This window comes from Giraffa tippelskirchi, chromosome 11 (assembly GCF_054371585.1).
Source record: "Giraffa tippelskirchi isolate mGirTip1 chromosome 11, T2T-mGirTip1v1.2.pri, whole genome shotgun sequence".
NCBI classification, from domain to species: domain Eukaryota; kingdom Metazoa; phylum Chordata; class Mammalia; order Artiodactyla; family Giraffidae; genus Giraffa; species Giraffa tippelskirchi.
Window position 1 is genome coordinate 25,714,255 of NC_137285.1, and position 23,073 is coordinate 25,737,327.

Genomic DNA, 23,073 nt, shown 5'->3' on the forward strand with positions numbered 1-23,073 from the left:
TTTTAATATTGTAATGTGTACATGTTCATCCTAAACTCTCTAACTATTCCTTCCCCTCTCTTCTTCGCTCCCCACCCCCGACAGGCATAAGTTCATTATCTAAGTCTGTGAATCAAAGAAAACAGTTTTTTTTCAATCTCACAGTACAGGACCTTGAAAAGTACAGTAGTAGAGTACAACAGCTGGCATACAGGGGCTGGTATCGAGTGAACAGACAAGGAGAGTCACAGATTGGAGGAGGGAGAGGAGGTGGGAGATGGTAGAGCTGAAGGATCATCAGCGATAGGAGACGGAGGGCAAGTTGCAGTTTCACTCATGCTTAATGTTGATGGACTTTTCCATCTTTGAAAGTTTGAAACTTGAAGGTTCTTATGTAGAGGACTTCATGTACCTGCTTGACTGCATCATGGTTACTATGGGTACTGTATTTGGCTCATATTTGGCTTAGGCAACATGGCCAAAAAGAAAAAAAAACCAAACCTCAAAATCTAGCAAGAATTCTTTTCTCTGCAACTATAGCGTAACCTATTTGGCAACACATTTTACTGGAAAAGTAACATATGGAGAAGTTTTGCCACCTCCTCATTACATTTATGTTTCCTTGCATTTATCATTCTTGAATTCTTTCCAAAAGTTTACATCTAATTGCTGCTACATCACATTTCCCCCATCAAACAGAAAAAAATTGCCTACCTTATAAATTGTTATAAACATGTTCTCTGCACATTGATTTTGTTTTCTTGTTCCGCACGCACTCACAATTTAAAAATTCTTCATAAGGTGGCTCAGACTTTATTTCAGGCAGAGCAAAGTGTGAGTAGTACTATTTCTCCTCTAATGAGAGTCCTGCTGAGCATATTGGCCAGCTATTTCCATGCTTTATTATTGTGGCAAATGGGGAGGGACGATTGTTAAAAGGCTCAAGCAGGGATGGAATATGAAGGCTTTTTTTTTTAATAGGTTAAAGAAAGAAGCATTCTCCTGAGATGAAGATGCTATGAGACTGGGAAGGTTTCCAAAGTCTTTGAAACAGTGCACATGAAATCACTGTGAAAAATTTAATCCGTTCAGTGGTGCATGTGAATGTGAGCTTGTATGTATATTTGAGAAAGAACGAAATTGAGGCAACAGTATGTTTTGTGTGTGTGTGGTTGTGATAACTACATATTTGTGCACTAATGAATAGAATACCCAGGTAGTAGTACCCTTGAAAAATGTGCACGTCATTTTTGTGAAACATTTTTCTTTCGGAATATTTCGGACATAGAGAGGCGGCATGGTGTAGTGGTGAAGAATATGGGTGCCAGGAGAAGACTTCCCGGGTTGCAGTCTTTATACCCCTGCTCATAAACTGTTTGATCTTGGACAACTCACCACACCTCTTTGGGCTTCAGTTTCTCATCTGCAAAACGTGGATGAAAAATAAATCTCCAGCACCCCACTCCTTCGTATATTTTCAGAAAAGATGAAACTTCTAATTCTAAAAGATATATGCACCCCAATGTCTATTGCAGCACTATTTTCAACAGCCAAGACATGGAAGCAACCCAAGTGCCCATCAACAGATGATAGGTTTAAGAAGATGGAATATTACTCAGCCATGAAAAGAATGAAATATTGCCATTTGCAGCAACATGGATGAACCTAGAGAATATAATACTTGGTGAAGTAAGTCAGACAGAGAAAGACAAATATTTTATGATGTCACTTACATGTTGAATCTAAAAAATAATAGAAACGAGTCTATATACTAAACAGAAACAGACTCACAGACACAGAAAACAAACTTGTGATTACCAAAGGGGAAAGGGAGGGAAGGAATGATAAATTAAGAGTATGGGATTAACAGATACAAACTACTACCCCTGAAATAGATGAGGGGCAAGAATTTACTGTATAGCAAAGGAATGATATTCAATATCTTGTAATAACCTATAATGGAAAATAATCTGAAAAGAAACTGAATCACTTTTCTGTACACCTGAAACTAACGCAATATTGTGTATCAACTATCCCTCAATTTAAAAAATAGCATATATCTCATTAGGGTTGTTGTAAGAATTCAATGAACTATTATAGGTAGGCACATAGAAGGAGGTCTGCACAGGGTTATTGCTCCCTAAGTGTCTGCTTGGAGGAGGAGGATGAAGGTGATAATGATGAAGATGCTGATGAAGGTGATAAGGATGAAGATGCTGATGAAGAAGATGATGTGACCTACCATGGTGATGAGGAGGAGGAAGTCTATGATGGTGATGGCTACAAAGAAGGGATATGATCTAATCTACTTCTGCCAAGACTTTGCACTGTCTAGTAGTCTGCCTGATGGAGGAGCTCCTTATGAGTGCTGAGAAAAAAAATGTCAAAGGAAACTAAGGATATGCTTGTTAAAAGTCTCAAAAAGGTCATAGTTTCAGACATATTTTCTCATTTTCCAAAATGAATGAAAATTTTATTACATCCACTCCTCTTCTTTGGCTCGTAGATTGTGGGTTCCTCTGGATATCCAGTTCAGCAGCTGCACAGATTCAAGGAAAACAAGACTGGTTACAGACACAGTCATGCTTTTGGAGCAAGGCCACATGCAAGGATTTTTTTTTTTCTCCTTCTTTGATAATGGCTGTTTCCATACGTCTAAATAAGGTGTGTGACAGTCTGCATACGTCAGGTCAATCTGTCTTTCTGGTTTATAAGCAATGGTTTATTATTTTCCCACACAATGGCCTTCATAGTGCTTTAACTCCTTGGAAGTAAGCTTCATTCTGAACTCTCAAATGATTTTTTGCAAATAATTTTGAGAAGATTTTCCTGACATTGTGAGTGTATAGATCACGACATTTTAGCCCTGTGTTATACTCCAGTTTTCAAATGGACTTTGGCCAATCCACCGTTCCTCACTACGGGATTTAATTTGGAACCTAGACCAACTGCTCTCAGAAGAATATACTATGGAGTAGTTTAATATGATTAATTTAGATAAATTAGAAACAATATGATTTTCCACATTTACAATTTTTATGTGTCATGTCTGATTGGTGAAGGAAATGGTAACCCACTCCAGTATTCCTGCCTGGGAAATCCCATGGATGGAGGAGCCTGGTGGGCTACAGTCCATGGGGTTGCAAAGAGTCAGACACAACTGAGCGACTGAGCACATGTCTGATACTCTCTGAGTACACATACAAGGGAAATTAGCAAAAAGATCGTTCCTGCCATTATAAGAATAATTTGATAAAAAGATAGAAAAGAAATGAAGTGCACAAATGCAGCCTGCATAGTAACATTAATAACAGGAATTGACTAGTTTGAAACAACCAGTAGGAGATTAGGTCCAGAATTCAGGTTACTGGACCTTTAATGATTGCAGAAAGAGTATATTTTTCTTCAATGATGTGAAACAATTCGCAACTATTAAATGTGAGACAAACAGATGAGTTCAGGGCATAAAAACTTTGTAATTTCAAAAATTCTTCACATTCTGAGGTAATTTCTTAAACATGGTTTAGAGGCATCCAAAATTTAGGGTCAAGGAAATAAAAATCATTCAGACTGGGACACACGAGCTATTTAGACATTTGAGTTCTATGACCTGGGTTACCCTACTCTGTGGCAAATGTGAAAATGTCCAGTAATTAATGTTAGTGATTACTGGACAGATGTTTTCTATTGTCCCTCGACCCCCTGAGGCTGAGGGGTTGGACACTATTTCAAAAGTACAATTTGAGCATTGGTATGTTCACACTCTTCTGCCGCACCCGACTCCCCTGTACCCCAAATCTGTAAATGTACTGTGGCCTTAGGCCCTCAAAACCATTTCCCCATTAGCAAAAGCATTCCAGTAACACCATCTTTTTTTTAATTTTATTACTTTTCTCATGAGAGTAGTGTCAGACCCATTTAACGGTCAATGGCAGTCATCACTTTATTTTAGAAACACTGATGAGTGAGATAATGCATCTTCTCTGGAATTTTATTGGGTTGTAAATCTTCATGGGAAATGCGGTTGACCAGGAACGAAATGGAACAGCTGGAAGTATGTTCAAATCTTTTCTCCCAGGATTTACGAAAGATTTTAGGACCAGCAATATATAGGTCCCTCTTAGATATATTACCAGCTAAATCCCAAGTAAATTTGTCTTTTTTGCTTTTCAAACATAAAATGATAGAGTATCTTCTTTGGGACAATGTGAGATTACAAAAAAAACAAAACAAAACAAAAGCAAACAAAAAAGCCAGTGAGCAAACACCAAAACACCCTGATGAGATTTCTGTCGGCCACAAAGGGAGAGTTTTAGTCAGTTCGCTTTCCTTTCCCCTTTGACATACCTAGTAGCCAAAATCACATCTAATCTACTGAATTCCAAATCATTTCATTCAAGAACAGGGTTTGGTCTGAGGGCTCTGAGGTTGATATTGGGTCTAATCATGCTCTAGGGTCTCAGAAGAGAAGATTGAAGGAAAGTATCTTATATTCTGGGAAGATCTCTGATAGCTGAGAAAGGAAGAGAAGCGGAGAGGGTGCTTCCTCCTTGTGTTTTTCTAACGTTACTTTTAAGGAATTGACTGTAGTGTCAGCTGCCTGCTTTCCTGTTCTGTTCCAGCTCAGTTGGCAAGAGAGGAACATTCCACGGACACTTAGCAAAACACCACATTGAAAACAAATAAATATGGGTGAGCCCCCTAGGAGGATCCTAGGGAGAGGTCTACGGGGCCATGAAAGGTTCTTTTATTAACAACTCCAGCCGCTGGGGCCCAGGGATGGACACAGGGGGACCACTCCGCTGAAGTGGCGATAAACACACTTCAGAAAGCAAACTGAGCAAGTGCGTGTTTCCACCCCTTAAAATTACAAGCCAAAAAGTCAAGAAGGACATTTTTAGTTATACAAATAGTTCCTAAAGTGGTTCTTGTGGGCAATGTGTGAATTCTCAAGAGCTCCACCAGCCCATGCTGTGGAGCAGACCATGGAGCTGTGATGTGTGATTCAACGCTGAGATATGGGGATGCCAGGAGCTCTCGGGGGTCCCCGTGTCCCTTCTTCTGCCTCATAGCAGAAATTTGCTCTTGGATCCCAGCTGGGAAGCTTTCACATTCTCTGATGTTCTCACAAGACCCCTGAGTCTCCTGGTGTCCAGGCCATTCCTTGAGGACTTCCAACATGGTGAAAAGGGGAGGATGTGCTTTAGTCAATCTTCCTTCACACTGGGGCTCACAGCTCACATCAGTCGCGACCGAAGGCCCACATGGGCCCTGGCAGAATGGGGGCCTCCTTGGAATCTGGTTATCTATCTAATTCTGGATTTCCTGTGTGCATCTCTGATGGCTCAGTGGTAAAGAATCTGCCTGCAATGCAGGAGACCTGGGTTCAATGCCTAGGTGGGGAAGATCTCCTGGAGAAGGGAGTGGCAACCCACTCCAGTATTCTTGCCCTGGAAAATCCCATGGACAGAGGAGCCAGTGGGCTACAGTCCATGGGGTTGCAAAGAGTTGGACATGACTGAGAGAGTAAATAACAAACAAATAAAGTGGGTTCAGTATTGCCTCCCCCTTGATTCCAAGTCTCCTGCTGCCACCAGCCAGTTCCCGTTCAGGGTCCTTCTTGGTTGCACCATCTACTTGGTTGCTCAAACCAATAACCCAGGAGTCAGTGTTGACTTGTCAGAGTCTCTTCTTGGCCTTATCCAATCCATCATCAACTCGCACCAGCTTTATTTTCAAAAGTACATCTTCATTCCCATTACCACCACCCTGTCCAAACCACCATTACCTCCTGGCTCAATGTCACCCAAAGCTTCTAAACTAGATTTCCTGTCTATGGCCATACCACCCTGGATGTGTCTGATCTCAAGTAAACTAGGTATCCTGCATACAATGGTGCCCTGCCCCCCCAAGTGTTTAGCATCTACACAGCTTCTGAAGCAGTCTTTTAAAAATATCAAGTAGCTCATATTCTCTCCTCTTCAAAACTTTCCGGTGGTTTCCCGTTCTCTGTTGAATCCAATCCAACCTCCTTTCCATGGTCTATAAGAGCTGTTCACAATCTAACCCCTGCATCTCCCACTTTCCTTTTGGACCATTCTACCCCTTCTTACTGTGTTCTGGCCATGTCAGTTTTTCTAATTCTCATGGGTACCAGGTCACTTTTGCCTTTGGGAATTTGATCTTCTCTTCATCTGGCATGCTCTTCCCTCAAGAGTTTTACATGCCTGGTTCCATCAAATCATTCAGGGCTCAGCTCAAATATAATCTGTATAGCAAGGAAGGTTCTCCCGGCTCATCACCTAGAGTCATACCTCCATTTCCTCTCCCAAGTCTAGGACACCAAACGGTGTGTTATTGTATTTAGAATACTTTTCACAGTTTTCTTATTTTTTATTTACTTGTGTCTTATATGTTTTTCCTATCCCCCCACTGGAATATATGTTCCTTGAGGGCAGACATTTGTTTTTCTTGTTCACTGTTCCATCTCCAGTAGCTGGTGTGCAGTAGATGCTCAATAAATATTTAATAATAAACAAATCCTCTGAAAAGGTAGTGCCAGAGGGACTGCAGATGATGAAGTGTTTTGTCCAGGGTGTTCTATGATGATGGGTTTATGGGTGTATGTGAAGCTTATCCACAGATCACTTCTCCCAGCTGAACCTTCTGTGAGGGTGTTGATGCATTAAAAATCAGTGTTTTGAGGGAAGGGAGTTAGTGGGTGCAAGAAAAAAGGCTGATGCTTAGCCTTATCTCAAGACTTTTTTAGCTTCCATAATCACATGAGCCAATTCCTCATAGTAAATGAATCTTTCTCTCATATCTTTCCATCTCAGTACATATTTGTTGTTGATGTTGTTCAGTCGCTCAGTCTTGTCCGACTCTTTGTGGCCCCAGGGACTGCAGCATGCCAGGCTTCCCTGTCCTTTGCTCTCCTGGAGTTTGCTTAAACTCAGGTGCATCAAGTCGATGATGCCATCCAACCATCTCATCCTCTGTCATCCCCTTATCCTGCCTTCAATCTTTCCCAGCATCAGGATCTTTTCCAATGAGCTGGCTCTTCACATCAGGTGGCCAAAGTATTGGAGCGTCAGTTTTAGCATCAATCCTTCCAATGACAATTCAGGATTGATTTACTATGTATCTATACATATATACACTTATGTATATAGAATATACATATGTATATTTATTCAGTTTACCTAGAGAACACTGACCAATACACCTTCTTTCCCTCCATCCCACAGATTTGTATTCAGCTTGAATTCTATTTAATAGAGAGTAGATATGACCTGGTCTTTGTGCTCTAGGAACTAATAATCTAATATGAGAGTTAAGGACACAAACACTCAAAATTCAAGGGAGGATTTAATTGTTGACACAAGACAGGTGTAGACACAATACTCTGAGGGTTCAGAGAAGAGAGACAGACCTTAAAGTGGTTGGGAGGATTAATTCAGGAGCCAGGCTGTCTGAGCTCAATTACCTGTTCCCCTTTTTATTACCTGTGTGATCTCTGGAAAGTTATTTAATGATCTGTGCCTCACTTTCCTTACTTACAAAATATATAAATAATTAGTATCTACTTCATGGAATTATCAGAAATAGTAGGTAAAATAAAGCATATAAGACACTTAAGACAGCATCATAATATTAGAAGTATTCAATATGTAGGACTGAGGATGGAGCATTTTATCCTAAAGTTGGGACAATTTAAATTTAAGGTGAAGATTGGAAAGGAAATTCCAAGTGGAGTCATGTGAACAAAAGGAGCAGGAAGGGGTGAATGACAATGGTTGAAATATTCGATTTGATTGGAAAACGAGAAGGAGAAGATAATATTGGGAAATGATGTGGGAGCATAATAGAGAAGGACATATTAGTAACCATCTTCTCTTTGGTGAGTAATTATATATCACCGAAGATTTCCAAGCAGAGAATTGTTGAAATGCCTTAAATTTCTGCAACAGTTTACTGGCTCAGAAATCTTTGGTGACGTGTAATATCTTAGCAAGGGCTTCCCTGGTGGCTCAGTTGGTAAAGAATCCACCTGCCATGCGAGAGACCTGGGTTTGATCCCTGGGTTGGGAAGATCCCCTAGAGGAGAGAATGGCAACTCACTCCAGTATTCTTGCCTGGAGAATCCCTACGGACAGAGGAATCTGACAGGCTACAGTCCTTGGGGTTACAAAGAGTTGGACATAACTGAGCTACTAAGCACAGCACAATGTCTTAGCAAAGCATTTCTTTCCTTTTGCTTTATTTGGGTTTATTTGACTTTCTTTTCTAGTCTCAACATGGCAGCTTAGTTTATTGATTTGGGATCTTTCTTTCTTTATTTTAATATACTCATTTCATGCTATAAATTTCCCTCTAAGCTCTGGGTTAGCTGTAGTGCACATTTTATGTTGTGTTTTTCTTTTTGATCTGTTCAAAATATTTTCTAATTTCCTTTGACTGTCCCTCTTTTGCCTGTGGATTAGTTGGGAGTCTGCTGTTTAATTTCCAAGTGATTAGAAGATTATCTGTTCCTTTTCTCTTACTGGTTTCTAGTGATAAAGAATCTGCCTGCAAATGCAGGAGATGCTAGAGACAAGGCTTCAATTTCATTATGTCCAGAGAGCATACTTTGTATGACTTCACTCATTAAAATTGGTCAAGATTTGTTTTATGGCCTAGGATTTGGTCCATCTTGGTGAATGCTTAATGTGCACTTGTGTATTTTGCTGTTATTGGGTGGAGTGTTCCATTAATGCCAATTAGATCCAGATGTTTGATCATGTTGCTTATTTCTTCTAAATCCCTTCTAGCTTTCTGTCTGCTAGTTCTATCTATTACTGAGAGAGTGTTGAAGTCTCCAAACCTTACTCTGGCTTCGTCTATTTCTCCTTTGAGTTCATCAGTCTTTTTTCTTCATGTGTTTTGAAGCTCTATAGTTAGATGTATACACATTTAGTATTGTTATATCTTCTTGATGAATTGACCCTTTTATATATGTGATATTCCTCTTTATCTCTGGTAATTTTGTTTTGATGTCTATCTTGTTTGATATTAGTATAACCAGCCCATCTTTTTTTTGAAGGAAGTTAGTGTTAGCTTGCTGTGTCTTTTTCCATTCTCTTACTTTTAACTTATTTATATCATTATGTGTGAGTAAGTTTCTTAGAGCTAGCATGTATTTAGGTCATCATATAAAATCTAATCTGACAGTTTGTCTTTAAAATTGGTGTGTGCTCCGTCATTCAGTCGCGTTTGACTCTTTGTGACCTCATGAACTATAGCCCGTCAGGCTCCTCTGTCCATGGAATTTACCAGGCAAGAATACTGGAGTGGATTGCCATTCCCTACTCCAGGAGATCTTCCCAATCCAGGGATTGAAACTGCATTTCTAGCTTCTCCTGCATTTGCAGGCAAATTCTTTATCACTAGCACCACTTGGGAAGCCCAAAATTGATGTGTTCTGTATAATTTACCATTTTATTATTTTTTGTTTAATGTTTTTGTTTCTCTACTTCTTCTTTCCCGATTTCTTTTGGTTTGTTGGATTGTATCTTAGCGTTTCATTTATTATTTTCATTTTGACTACGTCTATTTGCTCTGGAGATTACAAAATGCATTCTCAACTCTTCACAATCTGTTTAGAATATTACTAATTCAATTTGAATGTGGATGTCCTGTCCCTCTAATGTTCTTTAACCCCAAGTTTTTGTTTTTTTCTTTTTGGCCACATTGCGTGTCATGCAGGATCTTAGTTCCTCAACCAGGGATCAAAACTATGCCCCCTGCAGTTTTAACCACTGGACTGCCAGGAAAGTCCTACCCCTCTCTCTTTATGCACGATTGTCTTACATATTACATTCACGTATGTTAATGACTTCACCTGTCAATATTGTTGTTGCTATTATTTTTATATTATTTTGCTTTCAACTGTTAACATGTTTAAAAGAACTTTCGGTGGGGGGAAGTATAGTATATGATATTTAACCATATATCCACTTTTCCTGTTATTCTTTCTCTATTTCTAGAGAATAGAGCCAACAGAGAGTAAGTGGAGACTGACAAATAGAACCTAGATTTCTGATGACCTTGACCAAGTTCTGAATATGGCTGTATTATCCTCTAGACTTTTCACAACGTTTTTTTCCCTTTGGTTGAAATCTGTTTTCCATTTGATTTTCTGTCCTTTCTGATGGAAAGCAGCTTGGTTGACACAGTCTTAAAGGAGGAGATTTGGGGGAAGGGTACAATGATAATTCTTTGGTTGTGATTTAAGTTATAACAGGCTAATAAGTCACAAAATTGTGGGTGTAATTCAACTCGATTTCAAATCCAAATGTCTTTTAAATTTTTCTAGTTTAATTTCATTTGTAGGGTGTTTAAGAAAGTCAGGATTAGAATATCTGTTGTTGTAGTCTCTCCTGGAATAAATCCCTTGAAATGCAATTCTACCTTTGAAAGTTTTTATGGATCACTGAGACAGACAGTAGAGTATTAACTAACTGCCAGTTTCACTACAGTGGTCCAGCATGATTTCCTAAAAGGGGCACAATGACTGTCTTTTTCTCTACAGCTGATTTCACTTCTAAATAGCAAGTCATATTGTTTGCTGGAGGATATGTTAATCGCTCATATGATGATGGTGGTGATAATGACATATGATTATTACTTAGTGACTCATTGGCGCTGGTCCCATCTGTTAATATCTAGAGTTGTTTATCCCTCAATTTCAGGTAGATGAAAATGAACATGAATTTGTAGGTAGTATCCATGACTGTTTAAATGGCCGAGTTCAGAACAAAGTGGAAAACTCACTGTGGACTGAGAAATCACTTAAGTGAGTAATTATGATGAGGTCAAAATCAGTTTGTCATTCTGTATCAGATGGAGATTATTTTCAAGTACACATAACTGAAACTAGACTCCACTGGCTTAGCCAAATAGAGGGACAGGTATGATAGTTCATGATGTCATCAAAAGACCCAAGCTCCTGCTTACCCTCGTCTCTGCTGTTATTAGTCTACAGAACTTTTGGGACAGGTATATAATTTATATGTAGAAAAAAAATTACCCCTTTTAGAGTGTAGTTCTATGAGCTTCGACAAACATGTAGGGTCATGTATTTACCACCATAGCAAGATATGGGACAAGCTGAACACCCCCTACATTTTCTCATGTGCCCCTTTAGAGCTAGCATCTCCTTTCACCCAGACCCTGACAACCAACGATCTATTTCCTGTCTATACTATTTTATCTTTATAAGAATGCCATATAAATTAACTCATTCTTTCACTTGGGATAATGAATTGGAGCCTTATGCTACTGTCTGTGTCAATATTTTTCCTTTTTAGAAGAAGTACTTTTATGGATATCCCTTTTATGAATAGAGTTTGTCAATCCATTCACTAGTTGAAGCATATTTGGGTTGGGTTGTTGATATGCTATCAACATCTGCATTCAGGCTTTTGTGTGACCATGTTTCATTTCTCTTGGGTACATACCTAGTAGTGGGATTGCTGGGTCATATGATGGGTATGTGTTTGGCGGTGGTGGTGGTTTAGTCACTAAGTCGTGTCTGACTCTTGCAAATCCATAAACTGTAGCCTGCCAGGCAAGAATATTGGAGTGTGCTGCCATTTCCTTCTCTAGGGGGTCTTCCCGACCCAGGGATTGAACCCTGGTCTTCTGCATTGCTGGCAGATTCTTTACTGATTGAACCACCAGGGAAGCTTCGGGTATGTGTTTAGGTTTATACAAAACTGCAGACTTGTTCTTCAAATGGCTGGAACATGCTTAGCAGTAACGTCTGAGAGTTCCAGTTGGTTTACCTCCTCATCATCACTTGGCCTCGTAGTTTCTTTCCAATCTTATATGGGTGTAACAGTATCTCCTATTTAAAAACTTTTTTTCCAATTATTGTTTTTTATTCGGCTGCATCGGTGTTAGTTGCGGCATGCAGGATCTTTGATGCACCATGCAGGATCTTTTGTTGCTGTGCACGGACTCTCTTTAGTTGTGAGTTGTGCACTGATTCTAGAGTGTGGGGCTCAGTAGCTCTGATGCCTGGGATTAGTTGCTCCACAGCATGTGGGATCTTAGTTCCCTGACCAAAGATTAAATTCATGTACCCTACCTTGCAAAGGATGCTAATATTCCATCAAAATATACCTTCCTTGGTGAAGTGTGTCCTCAAGACCCTTTATCCATTTTGTACTGAGTTGTTTTTTTGAGACTTGAGAGTCTTTTATGAAAATATGCATTTTGCAGATATTTTCATCTAGTCTTCTGTCTTCATTTTCTTACCACTGTCTTTCCGAGAGTTTAGGTTTAACATTTAGTTTAGTTGGATGAAGGACAGTTTCTCATTGTTTTCTTTCATGGTTTGTACTTTTTGTATCTTTTCCAGTAAGTCTTTGCCTTACTCAAGGTCACAAATATTTCCCCCATGTTTTCTTCTAGAAGTTTTATATGTTTAGATTTTATGTTTAGAACTATGACTCAATTTGAGCTAAGTTTTTGTTGCATGATGAGGCTTCAGTTGAGAGTCTTTTTTTTTTCTTAATGTGAATGTCCAATAGTCCCAGTCCCATTTGTTGAAAAATCTATCCTTTCTCCATTGTGTTCCCCTTGTTGAAAATCAATTAACAATGAGTTTGGGTCTACTTCTGCATCCTCTTGTCTATTTCATCTATTTTAACATGTACTTTTTTTCTAATGCTATTCTCTATTGATGACTGCAGGTTTATAGTAAGTCTTAAAGCTCTCCAATTTTGTACATATTTTCCAAAATAGTTTTGGCTAATCCAGTTTCTTTGTCTTTCCATATTCATTTTAGAATCAGTGTTAATTATATTTATATTAAAAAAGTGGGATTTTGATTGAGGTTGTAGAATTGGAATATGAGTTGGATTATTTGGAGAGAGAATAAACGTTTTAACAGTATTCATTCAAGAATACAGTGCATCTTTCCATTTATTTAGGTATTCTTTGTATATAATTTGTTAATTTATACATATTTCATTTGGGGGCACTATATTATTAATGACATGTTTATATTTTAATTTCTAATCATTCCTTGCTAGCATATCAAAATACAATAAATTTTTTATGTTGACATTGTTTCATGTGACTGTGGTAGTAAGCTCACTTGTTAGTTCTAGTAATTTATATACTCTAAAGTTCATTGATTTAAAGTGTACAATTCAGTATTTTTAGAGTATTGACAGAGTCATGTAACCATCACCATAATCTAATTTTAGAACATTTTCATCACCTCCAATCCAGGTAGCTCTCTTTCCTTTGGATTTCTAGTCTAATTCCATTGATTAAAGACCATACTTTATATGATTTCAGTGTTTTATATTTGTTGAGGTTCTTTTGATGATCAACTTTGGATAATGTTTTATGTGCATTTGAATATGATCTATTTTGGTTAATGCTTTATGTGCATGTACAGGGATATCATTTCTCTGTTGTTGAGTGGAGTGTTTTATAAATGTCATTATATACCTCAGCAACATACATTGATAGATCTGTTGGTGTTGGTCAGGTCTGTATCCTTAGTGATTTTCTGTCTACTTATTTTATTGATTACTGAGAGAGGAGTCTCCAGATATAACTGAAGGTTTACCTCTTTCTTCTTTCACTTATACCAGTTTTTGTATCATGTATTTTGTGGTTCTTTTGTCCGTTGAATGCATATTTAGAGTTGTTATGTGTTGTTGCTGAATTCATCCCTTTGTAATGTAATGACTCTCTTTATCCCTGATAAAATCCCCTGTTCTGAAATCTACTTTGTCTGATAATATAGCCTCTTCAGTGTTCTTTTGTTTAGTGTTTGCAAGATATATCTTTTCTGTCTAATTTTTAACCTTGCTGTGTATTTATATTTAAAATGTGTTTCTCATAGACAGTCTATTTTTTGATCTTTCTATTTTATCCAGTATGAGAATCTCCGTCTTTTATTTGGTGTGTTTGGATCAACTAGATTCAATGTGGTGACTGAATAAAATCTACTCTCCTTGCCAGTTCTTTTCTTTATTTTGCTAGTTATTTTCTATTTGTTTCATTTGTCCTTCCTTCTCTTTTTATCCCTCATTTTTGGTCTGCTTCTGGATGAATTCAGAATTTACTATGATTCTGTTTTGTGTATTATTGGAGTGTGTGTATAGTCGCTCAGTTGTGTCCAGCTCTTTGTGACCACATGGGCTGTAGTGCGCCAGGCTCCTCTGTCCATGGAATTCTCCAGGTGAGAATACTAAAGTGGGTTGTTATTCCCTTCTCCAGGGGCTGTTCCCAACCCAGGGAATGAACCTGAGTCTCCTGCTTTGCAGACAGATTCTTTACCGTCTGAGCCACCAGGAAAGCCCTTATGTGTTATTATTAGCTTATTATTTGTACCTCTATAAAAATTTTTTTCTGGTGGTTGTCCTAAGGTTTACTGCATTTTCTCCCAATGGTTATCAAAAGACATATTTCTTTAATAGGTTACATGCTACTGTTAACTTAAAAAAATGCACAATGTGAGAGTTTTGAGTCAAGTTTCATTTGGGGGCAAAATGAGGACTGCAGCCTGGGAGACAGCACCTCAGATAACTCTGAGAACCTGCCCCAAAGAGGCCAGTATATATGTGATTTTGGTGAAGTGGGAATACATGCAATCAAGCACATATTTCTCCAGAAGATTTCTGCTAGTCTCATGAACCTTTTGCTAGTCATGAGGAACAGTTGTCACCATGAAGGATTTTAGCACTTTTCTAAATATGAGGCGATATAAGAATTGGGCTCATAAAATCTGCTCCTGAAAATATCTATCTGAAGACCTGTCTTGCCAGATTTCCCAGAGCAAAATGTGCCTCATTTCTGCTCTCCACCCTGAACTCCTTTCAGGGGCTGTTGAAGGTCAGCAGCTGTAGCAGCACATGACTTAATCCTATAGAGATAGATGGCAACTGCCAATTTGTAGTTGACACTACCTTCCAATCATATTATACTACTATGTGTAGGGCAGACCCTTCACAACTGTATGTTCCCACTTTCTCCCTCCCTTCTTCTGTGATACTTCTCATGCATTGTGCTTTTGCACATGCTATTAACCTACAGCATGTTCTACTCTTTTTTTTTTTGACAATTCAATTTTTACAGCAATTAAAAAGAAGAAAAATAGTCTTTCCTATTTACCTCAATTGTAACCATTTCTGGATATCTTCAGGGCTTCTCTGGTGGCTCAGCTGGTAAAGAATCCATCTGCAATGTGGGAGACCTGGGTTCAATTCTCTAGGCCCATCCAACTCACTTTTTTTAAAGTGCAAAATTCAATGACTTTTAATATCAAATCATCCCTGCTTTCTAATTTCAGGACAGTTTTATCATCTCTCAAAAGAAACTCTATACCCAGGATCAGTCACTCCTCACTCCCCTATTCTCAGTCTCTTCTTTCATTTTGAAAAATACTATTATTAGATAAAGAGTTCTGGGTCACAGTTTCCCTCTTCCTAGCATCCCAAACTCCAGATATTTCACTTCATTGTCTTTTGACTCACATAGTTTCTGATAAGAAGTCTATTGTAATTCTTGTCTTTGTTCCTCTGTATGTAATGTATATTTTTCTCTTATTTCTCTTTTGATGTCACGTGTCTAGGGGTGTGTGGTTTGTGTGTATGGTGTGTTTATCTGGTGTGTGAGGTGTGTGTGCATGTGTGTGTATATGTGGTGTGAGGAATATGCACATGCATATGTGTGTTCTGTATATGTGTACATGTGTGTGTATGTGCACATGCATCTCTGTGTTGTGTATATGTGTGTGGCATGATGAATGTGCACATGCATATGTGTGTTGTGTGTATGTGTGTGTGTGCACTTGTGTGGTCTGTTTGGGATTTATCTTTCTTGGGACTGTCTGTACTTCTTTAATTTGTGGTTAAATGTACTCCATTATTTTCCAACATTCTTAGTTATTTGCTCTTCAAATATATTTTGTTGTCTTAGTTTCTCACTTCTGGAATTTCAGAATACACATTTGAGAATATTGTGACACTGTTCCTTCATGCTCTGGTTTTTAGAAGTTCCTTTTTTCACTTTGTGGTTTAGCTTGGATAATTTTAATCGACCCATCACAGGGTTCACTGATTCCTTCTCTGCCTGTATTGCATCCACTTTTGAGCTCCCAGAAGGAGTGTTTGATCTGTTATATGTTTTGTTTTTAGTGGCAGCATTTCCATTGATTCCTTCCTATAATTTTCATCTCTCTGCAGAACTTTCCCTTATGTACATGAATACTGTCACACTTTCCCACTAAAGCATTTAATGTATTAGTGAGAGCTATTATTTAAAACTTTCTGATATAGTTTTGATTGTTTTATCTCTAGACATGGTTTTTCCTGCTTTTTTGTGTGTCATACTTTTAGAATAAATGCTGGGCATCAGGTGTAACACAGTGAGGACTGAGGTCAACAGTACTACTGCTGGGAAAAGGGTACAGCTCTTTTCTGCTGGGCATTAATGTGTGTGTGTGTGCAGTAGTGCACACATGTGCTTGTGCATGTGTGTAATGCATGCATGTATGTGTGCATACATGTATAAACATGTATTTTAAGTCATGACTGTGTACTATACATCTATGCGTGTTATGTATGTGTATGCCTATGTGTGTGCATGCATGAGCACATATTTGCTTATGCAAATATGCACGTGTATGTCCACAATATATGCATGTGTGTGAATACATATGTGCATGCATAATGTGCACACACATGTATATGTATGTGTCTGCACATGTTCATGTGTATATGTGTGTGTGTCTGTGTGTGCATGCATGAATACAGGTTTGCTTGTGTGTGGATGCACATATATGCATGTATATGTGTGTGTGTGTATATGCATGTGTGCATATGCCTGTTTGCATGTATGTGCATGTTAAATCAATCTGGTGGGGAGTGGAACTGGTTTGGGTTCTGTAGTCATGGTTACCATCTGCACTGCACTGGCTTTAGTCTCCTCTGGCCTAGCCTTACACTTGGGGTGGGGTTGGTTCAGCAGAGGGAGTTCCTCACTGTTCCTGCTCCACTTTCAGTTCCAGGCCTTTCTCGTCAGCCAGAACAGCTCCCCATGCTCTCACCTCTCCCGTTCCTAGGATGCTGAGTCCAGCTGGCCTGGAAGTGTGGTGGTGGGAAGTCCATTTCGCTGGTCAGCCTCAGGCTCAGGTTGCCTGAGTCCCTGTATCGTGGGTGGATGTCCTCAGTGACTCTGCCCCTCTTTGGGTGCAAGGGGACCTCTCTGCCCCCCTCTGGGGACAGAGAGTAGTGTGTCGCCTTCCTCCAGCCACGGAGGTTCTTCCCAGTACCCTGGGGTGCAGTGGCAGCTGTCTTTCTCCAGCAATGTCAGGACTTTGGTCCTTGGGGGAGAAGGTCCAGGCAGGTGTCATGCCTGTGCCGTGGTGGCCACTCACTTCTCTCGTGAACCCCACTGAGAGGCTGCCTCCCGGCTCGCACCCTCCCACATCTTCTTCTTAGCATCTGCTGGTCATGAAGAAGGGCCTGGGGTGGGGTGTGAACTCCCCTCTGTCTGCAGCAACAAGGGGCCCTATGCTCTCATCTAGCTCACACCCGCCTTTCCAAATTCACTGCAGTTCTTTTGCTGAATTCTCCTTACTTGCCTGGGCCCCATTTCCTCATGCCCCCTCTCATGTGAGCCAACGCTCATGCACACCTCTCCTAAGAGGGGTCTGTCTTCCTCACATTTCAGGCCTGGTGGGCACCCTGATATCTGCGTGCTAGTGGACTCCAGAAATTCTCACTTTTGTAGATGTGGAGGCTGCTCTTGTGGTGAAGGGGGTAGTGCTCTTTCCAGCTTTCCATGTTCTTGGAGAAACAGCTTGGGTTTCCATGCCCATGATCACAGGACAGCTGCTCCGTCTCTTCTCATCACTTCTGTGCTTGGGCCAGAGAAAAGGTCAAGGTCAGCAGGCTTCAGGAAGAGCAAAGGTCAAGAGTATTTTCTCGGAAGGCTGTGCCACAGGCATCTGCCTATATCTCACTGTGTGTTGTCCCCTGGTCACCCCAGCTGAAAGAGAAGTGACTGTTTTAAACTGAGTTACAGGCACACTAATGCACTTATTATTATTATTATTTTTTGGCCATGCAGGATCTTAGTTTCCCAACCAGGGATTGAACCCATGTCCCTGCAGTGGAAGCACAGAGTCTTAACCACTGGGCCACCAGTGAAATCCCCCCTGCTGCCTCATGCACTAGGGATTCTGCCTGGGGAGAAAGAAGAGACTGGATTTGGGGCAGGCAGTTAGCCGTCTCTTCTAGGCACAGTCTTCTTAAAACCCTCCTCCCCAAACTCAACAGTTTCTTAAGCTCTAACCCTCTCCTCCTCTTTGGAAATTGGATGAAAGCTATGGAACACTCTCCCCTCAAAGGTTCAATGTTTGCATTCAAACAGGATTGTGCATTTGACTTCAGGGTGTTCAGTGACCCTATGAGGCTGTGCCTGCATGTCAGGACCTACGGGACCGACAACCCTGAGGCTCGGTTTTTTTCTTAAAAATTTTTAAATGGGAGGATAATTGCTTTACCGTATTGCGTTGGTGTTTGCCATACAACACAAATCTGCCATAATTATCTATACATATCTCCTCCCTCTCGAGCTCCCCCCCACCTCCCCCACCTCACCCTTCTAGGTCATCACAGAGCACTGAGCTGAACTCCCTGTGCCATACAGCAGCTTCCCACTAGCTGTCTGTTTTACACGTGGTAGTCTATATATGTCAGCGCTAATCTCCCAATTCGTTCTACCCTCCCCTTTCCCTGTTGTTTCCACAAGTCCGTTCTCTGTCTCTCCATTTCTTCCCCCAAAATAGGTTTGTCTGTACCATTTTTCTAGATTCCATATATATGCATTAATATACGGTATTTGTTTTTCTCTTTCGGACTTACTTCACTCTGTATAACAGGCTCTAGGTTCATCTACCTCTGATGGTCAATCTTATCCTAGGTTCTCCAGAAGCAGAGCCTGGGGTTGACAATGCGTGTGTATAGTTTTCTTGGAGGTTGAGTCCAGGCGTGAAGGTGTTTACAGGGAAATAAAACAGGCCGGTGAGAAAGTCAGTTCAAGGGGTTGTTATTGAGCTGCCAACCCTGGAATAGAAGGGAAGGAGGAGGTGTTTATCTGCTGGGTCCTGAGCCCATTGGGCAGGGCTGCTCCCTGTCAGTGAGTGCCCCAGTTCTGGGTACTGATGCATGTGACCATGTGGTCCCCCACCCCCCCACATCTCATCTGTCAAGTGGGAGGGGCCCCAGGCAGGCAAAGGCACACTGTGGGGAGTGAGGCTGGCAGAGGCTGCTCTCAGGCGGATCATCCCAGTGAGTGGGACTGAGGAGTGAGGCTGACAGAACCAGCAGTGATGAGCAGGAGGGTCTGGGATGCAAGCAGCCAAGCTCCACCGCTCTCTCCATCCTCCTTCCCCTCCTGCCCCTTCCTTTCTGTGCCTACAGGTCATTGAAAGACAAACGACTGCAGCTCCCCAGATCCATCCCTTTCACCAGGACTCTTGATCACAAGGGACAGAAGCCAACTTCAAACTTCCTCCAGGGAAATGTGAGTTGATTGGTGCCTCTCAGCGAAAACTGGCTCTAGCATCGCAGATCCAGGAGCTCAGCAGACACCATCGACTCGCTTAGCTCAGTCTGTCCATTGTTTCCACTGTGGTAACTGTTTATAGTGGAAAAAACGGGTACGAGCAGCCTTAATTTAAGATCCTTCTGGGTTATAGCAGCTCCAGTGGGGGTGGGGAGCCTCTTCGCTTCCAAGGTGCTGGTCTGGGAAGATTAGAGCCTAGCAGTAGGGTGCATGACAATCACAGGCCTGGGGTGCAGAGGTGCTGCGGGGGGGTTCCCACCCTCCCCCGACCACCTGCCCTCCTGACAGAAGCACGTGGTCTGATGGAGGGCACACCCTCCAAAGGAAGACCACTTACTTGTAGCCACAGAAGGGGAAGGGGGAGGCTGGGCTGGCAGAAACAACACAGACCCTTGGTACACCCCAGGCTACTTCCGGAATGTCTTTCCAGAATGTTCTTACTTCCCTTGTCCCTTAAGAGAGAGAATCCCCCAACTCCCTCCCATCATTTCTGCAGTACAGTCATCTCTCAAACTCTAACCCCGTGGATTTCTATGGTATCTGTGTGTTCCTTGTACCCCTAACACTGACTGGGCATCATTGTTCTTCCTGGAGGAGCATCTCCATGGAACCCAGTGCGACAAGGTCAGCACTGCCCAGGCAGCTCCTTACAAATGTGATGGTGTGTTGAAGGCTGTGTGGGCGGGGACGTGTGGCTGAGGGAGAGGAGAACCAGGCGCTGAGAGTTCATCACCCTGCCAGCGTCTGGGCAGCTCTACAGGGCTCTCTGTGAGCTCCACGCTGTCCTCCTGCCCAGCAGGCGGACACATATCCAGTTGTGGGTGAATAATCCAGTTAAGCCCCTAGTTTCAGTCGACTTTACACTTTGTTTCATCCCTCTAAAACTGTATTGAATAGAGGCTAATTGGAATTTAAGCTTCCTTTGATTTGTTTCAGCTTTATCACAGTGTAACTGACAAAATTGTAATATATTTAAGGTGTGCGATGTGATGATTTGGTATACATGTACACTGTGAAAAGACTCCCACAGCAGAGCTAATTAACACATCTGTCACCTCACATCTCACATATTTATCCTTTTTTTGTGGGTGAGAACATAAATTCTACTCTCTTAGAAATGTTAATTACACCATATAGTCTTATCCACTAGAGTCACCATATTATATATTAGATCCTCATCTTATAATTGAAGGTTTATGCTCTTTTACCAACCTCTGGTAAAGGGATTCACAGGGATGGAATTCCATAGCCACATTCCATCAGTATCTTTTCCAAAATCCCTCCACCGTGGGAAAGGATGCTTTACACGAAGATGGGCTCATCTCAGCACCTGAACAGGAACCAAGAAAGGTAAGAGATGTGAATGAGCACAAACTTGCTATCTGGGATTGAGATGAAAAGCAAGTCCATGGGGAGTAAGGGCAGGTTCGGCTGACTTTGATTTCTACCCAGTTTTTATTGCTGTTATTATATTGAGATGCCTCCTGTTATCTGATGGTGATTTTTTAAAAAACGGTTATTGGAGTATAGTTGGCTCACAATGTTGTGTTGATTTCTGCTGTACAGCAAAGTAAGTCAGTTATACATATACACATATCCACTCTTCTTTAGATTCTTTCCCCATGTAGGTCATTACAGAGTACTGAGTAGAGTTCCTTGTGCTATACAGTAGGTCCTTATTGGTTATCTATTTTATTTATAGTAGTATATATATGTCAGTCCCAATCTCCCAATTTATCCTTTCCGCCCAGTAACCATAAGGTTGTTTTCTACATCTGTCACTCTATTTCTGTTTTGTAAATAAGTTCATTTGTACCATTTTTTTAGGTTCCACATGTAAGTAGTATCATATGATGCATGTCTGACTTTCTTCACTCAGTATGACAATCTCTGGGTTGATGGTGATTTTTATAGTTAAAAAAAGAACACATCCAGCGTGGTTCAGTCTCAGTGATGGGACAGGTCCATTTAATCAGCAATATGTCTAATGTTGCGTAAATTAAGAAGTGGACTAAGGAAAGTCTGCATTGGCTTCTCCTTCTCTTGCATCTTTCTCTTTCTTGCAGAGGGAGGCGGTGGGAGGGAGAGAAAGCAGATGAAATGCAGAGATAAAGGCTGTAAGTTTCTTCTGAGGCCATCAGCCTAGGCTACAGGATAAAGGTGCAGTTCTGACAGTGGAATCCGCCATTTTTTCAAGTGCGAAGAGATGGAGAAACATGCGCAGGAATTTTCTGGAACCCTGCTGCCGCCGTGCCGGGAAGTTCAGGCTATCAGATCATCTGAGAGGTTGTGGGCTACAGGCGCAAGTTAAAAATAATCGCTTCACAGTTTTGACGTCACTTTTTTTTTGGTTCTCCCCCATGGAGACTGGTGGTCATTTTCTTATCCTCTTTAGGAAGTACTTGGACTCTGTTCCCATTTAAAGTCAGGACAAAGGAGCTAATAATATTAGTTAACATTTAATGAGTGTTATTTTCTACTTTATAATAATAATCACAGCTAACATTTATTGAGTGATTTTTTTTCCTTGCAAAAAACAGCTAGCATTTATAGAGTGCTACATATTTTCCAAGCACTGCTTTGAAAGCCATATATGTATCATCTCATTTCTTATTACAACTCTTTGGAACTGAAACTATTATCTCCATTTTACAGTTGAGGAATTTGAAACAGAGAGGTTCAGTAACTTGCCTAAGAACACACAGCTAGTTAAGTGTTGGAGATGGTACAGGGAGGTAAGTCTTAGTTAATTAAGTGTGTGTTAGTTAGGGGCTTCCCTGGTGGCTCAGACAGTAAAGAATCTGCCTGCAATGCAGGAGACACCAGTTGGTATTTGGGTGGGTTAATTGTGTTACTTAATGGTGTGTGTGTGTGGACATGTATGCAATATAGATTAAAGTTTTAGTTTCTAGTAAGGTAAGATGAGGCTGGCTAAGGGTCTCTGGAGGCTGTGGCGGGGGGTGGGGGGGGCGGCAGTGCGGGGTTTGGTGTAACGGCCCAATGCACCTTGTAAACAGTTTCATTCGTTTCTGAAAGGGTTAAAGAGAAAAGTGGCCAGCATCTTGTGGAGGGCATGAGCTCGGGATGGGTGTGGGGTTTTTGTGGGTTTTTTTTTTCTATCCCTAGATCACCTTACTTTTTTCTTTGGGCAAAGTAGACTCTGCTCTAAACAGAGTTTATCGTCTGTTGTACGTTTTGTGTTTATTAATATTTACACTGACTTTGAGGGTGTTAAGGGAAGGCAGCTAAGGTATGTCCACACCCTGGCTCTGTCCGCTCTGCTTCAGAACCGCAGATCCTGAAAATAATTCCCAGTTCTTCTTAACAGACCGGTGTTAGGACCCAGGAAGGATCCAGCAGCCATGGGATATAAACAGAGGAGCAGAGCTGAACAAAGTTTGAGGAGAGAGCCTTACATCACTCACTCTCTCCACCCCGAGCGCCAGGGGGGAGAGA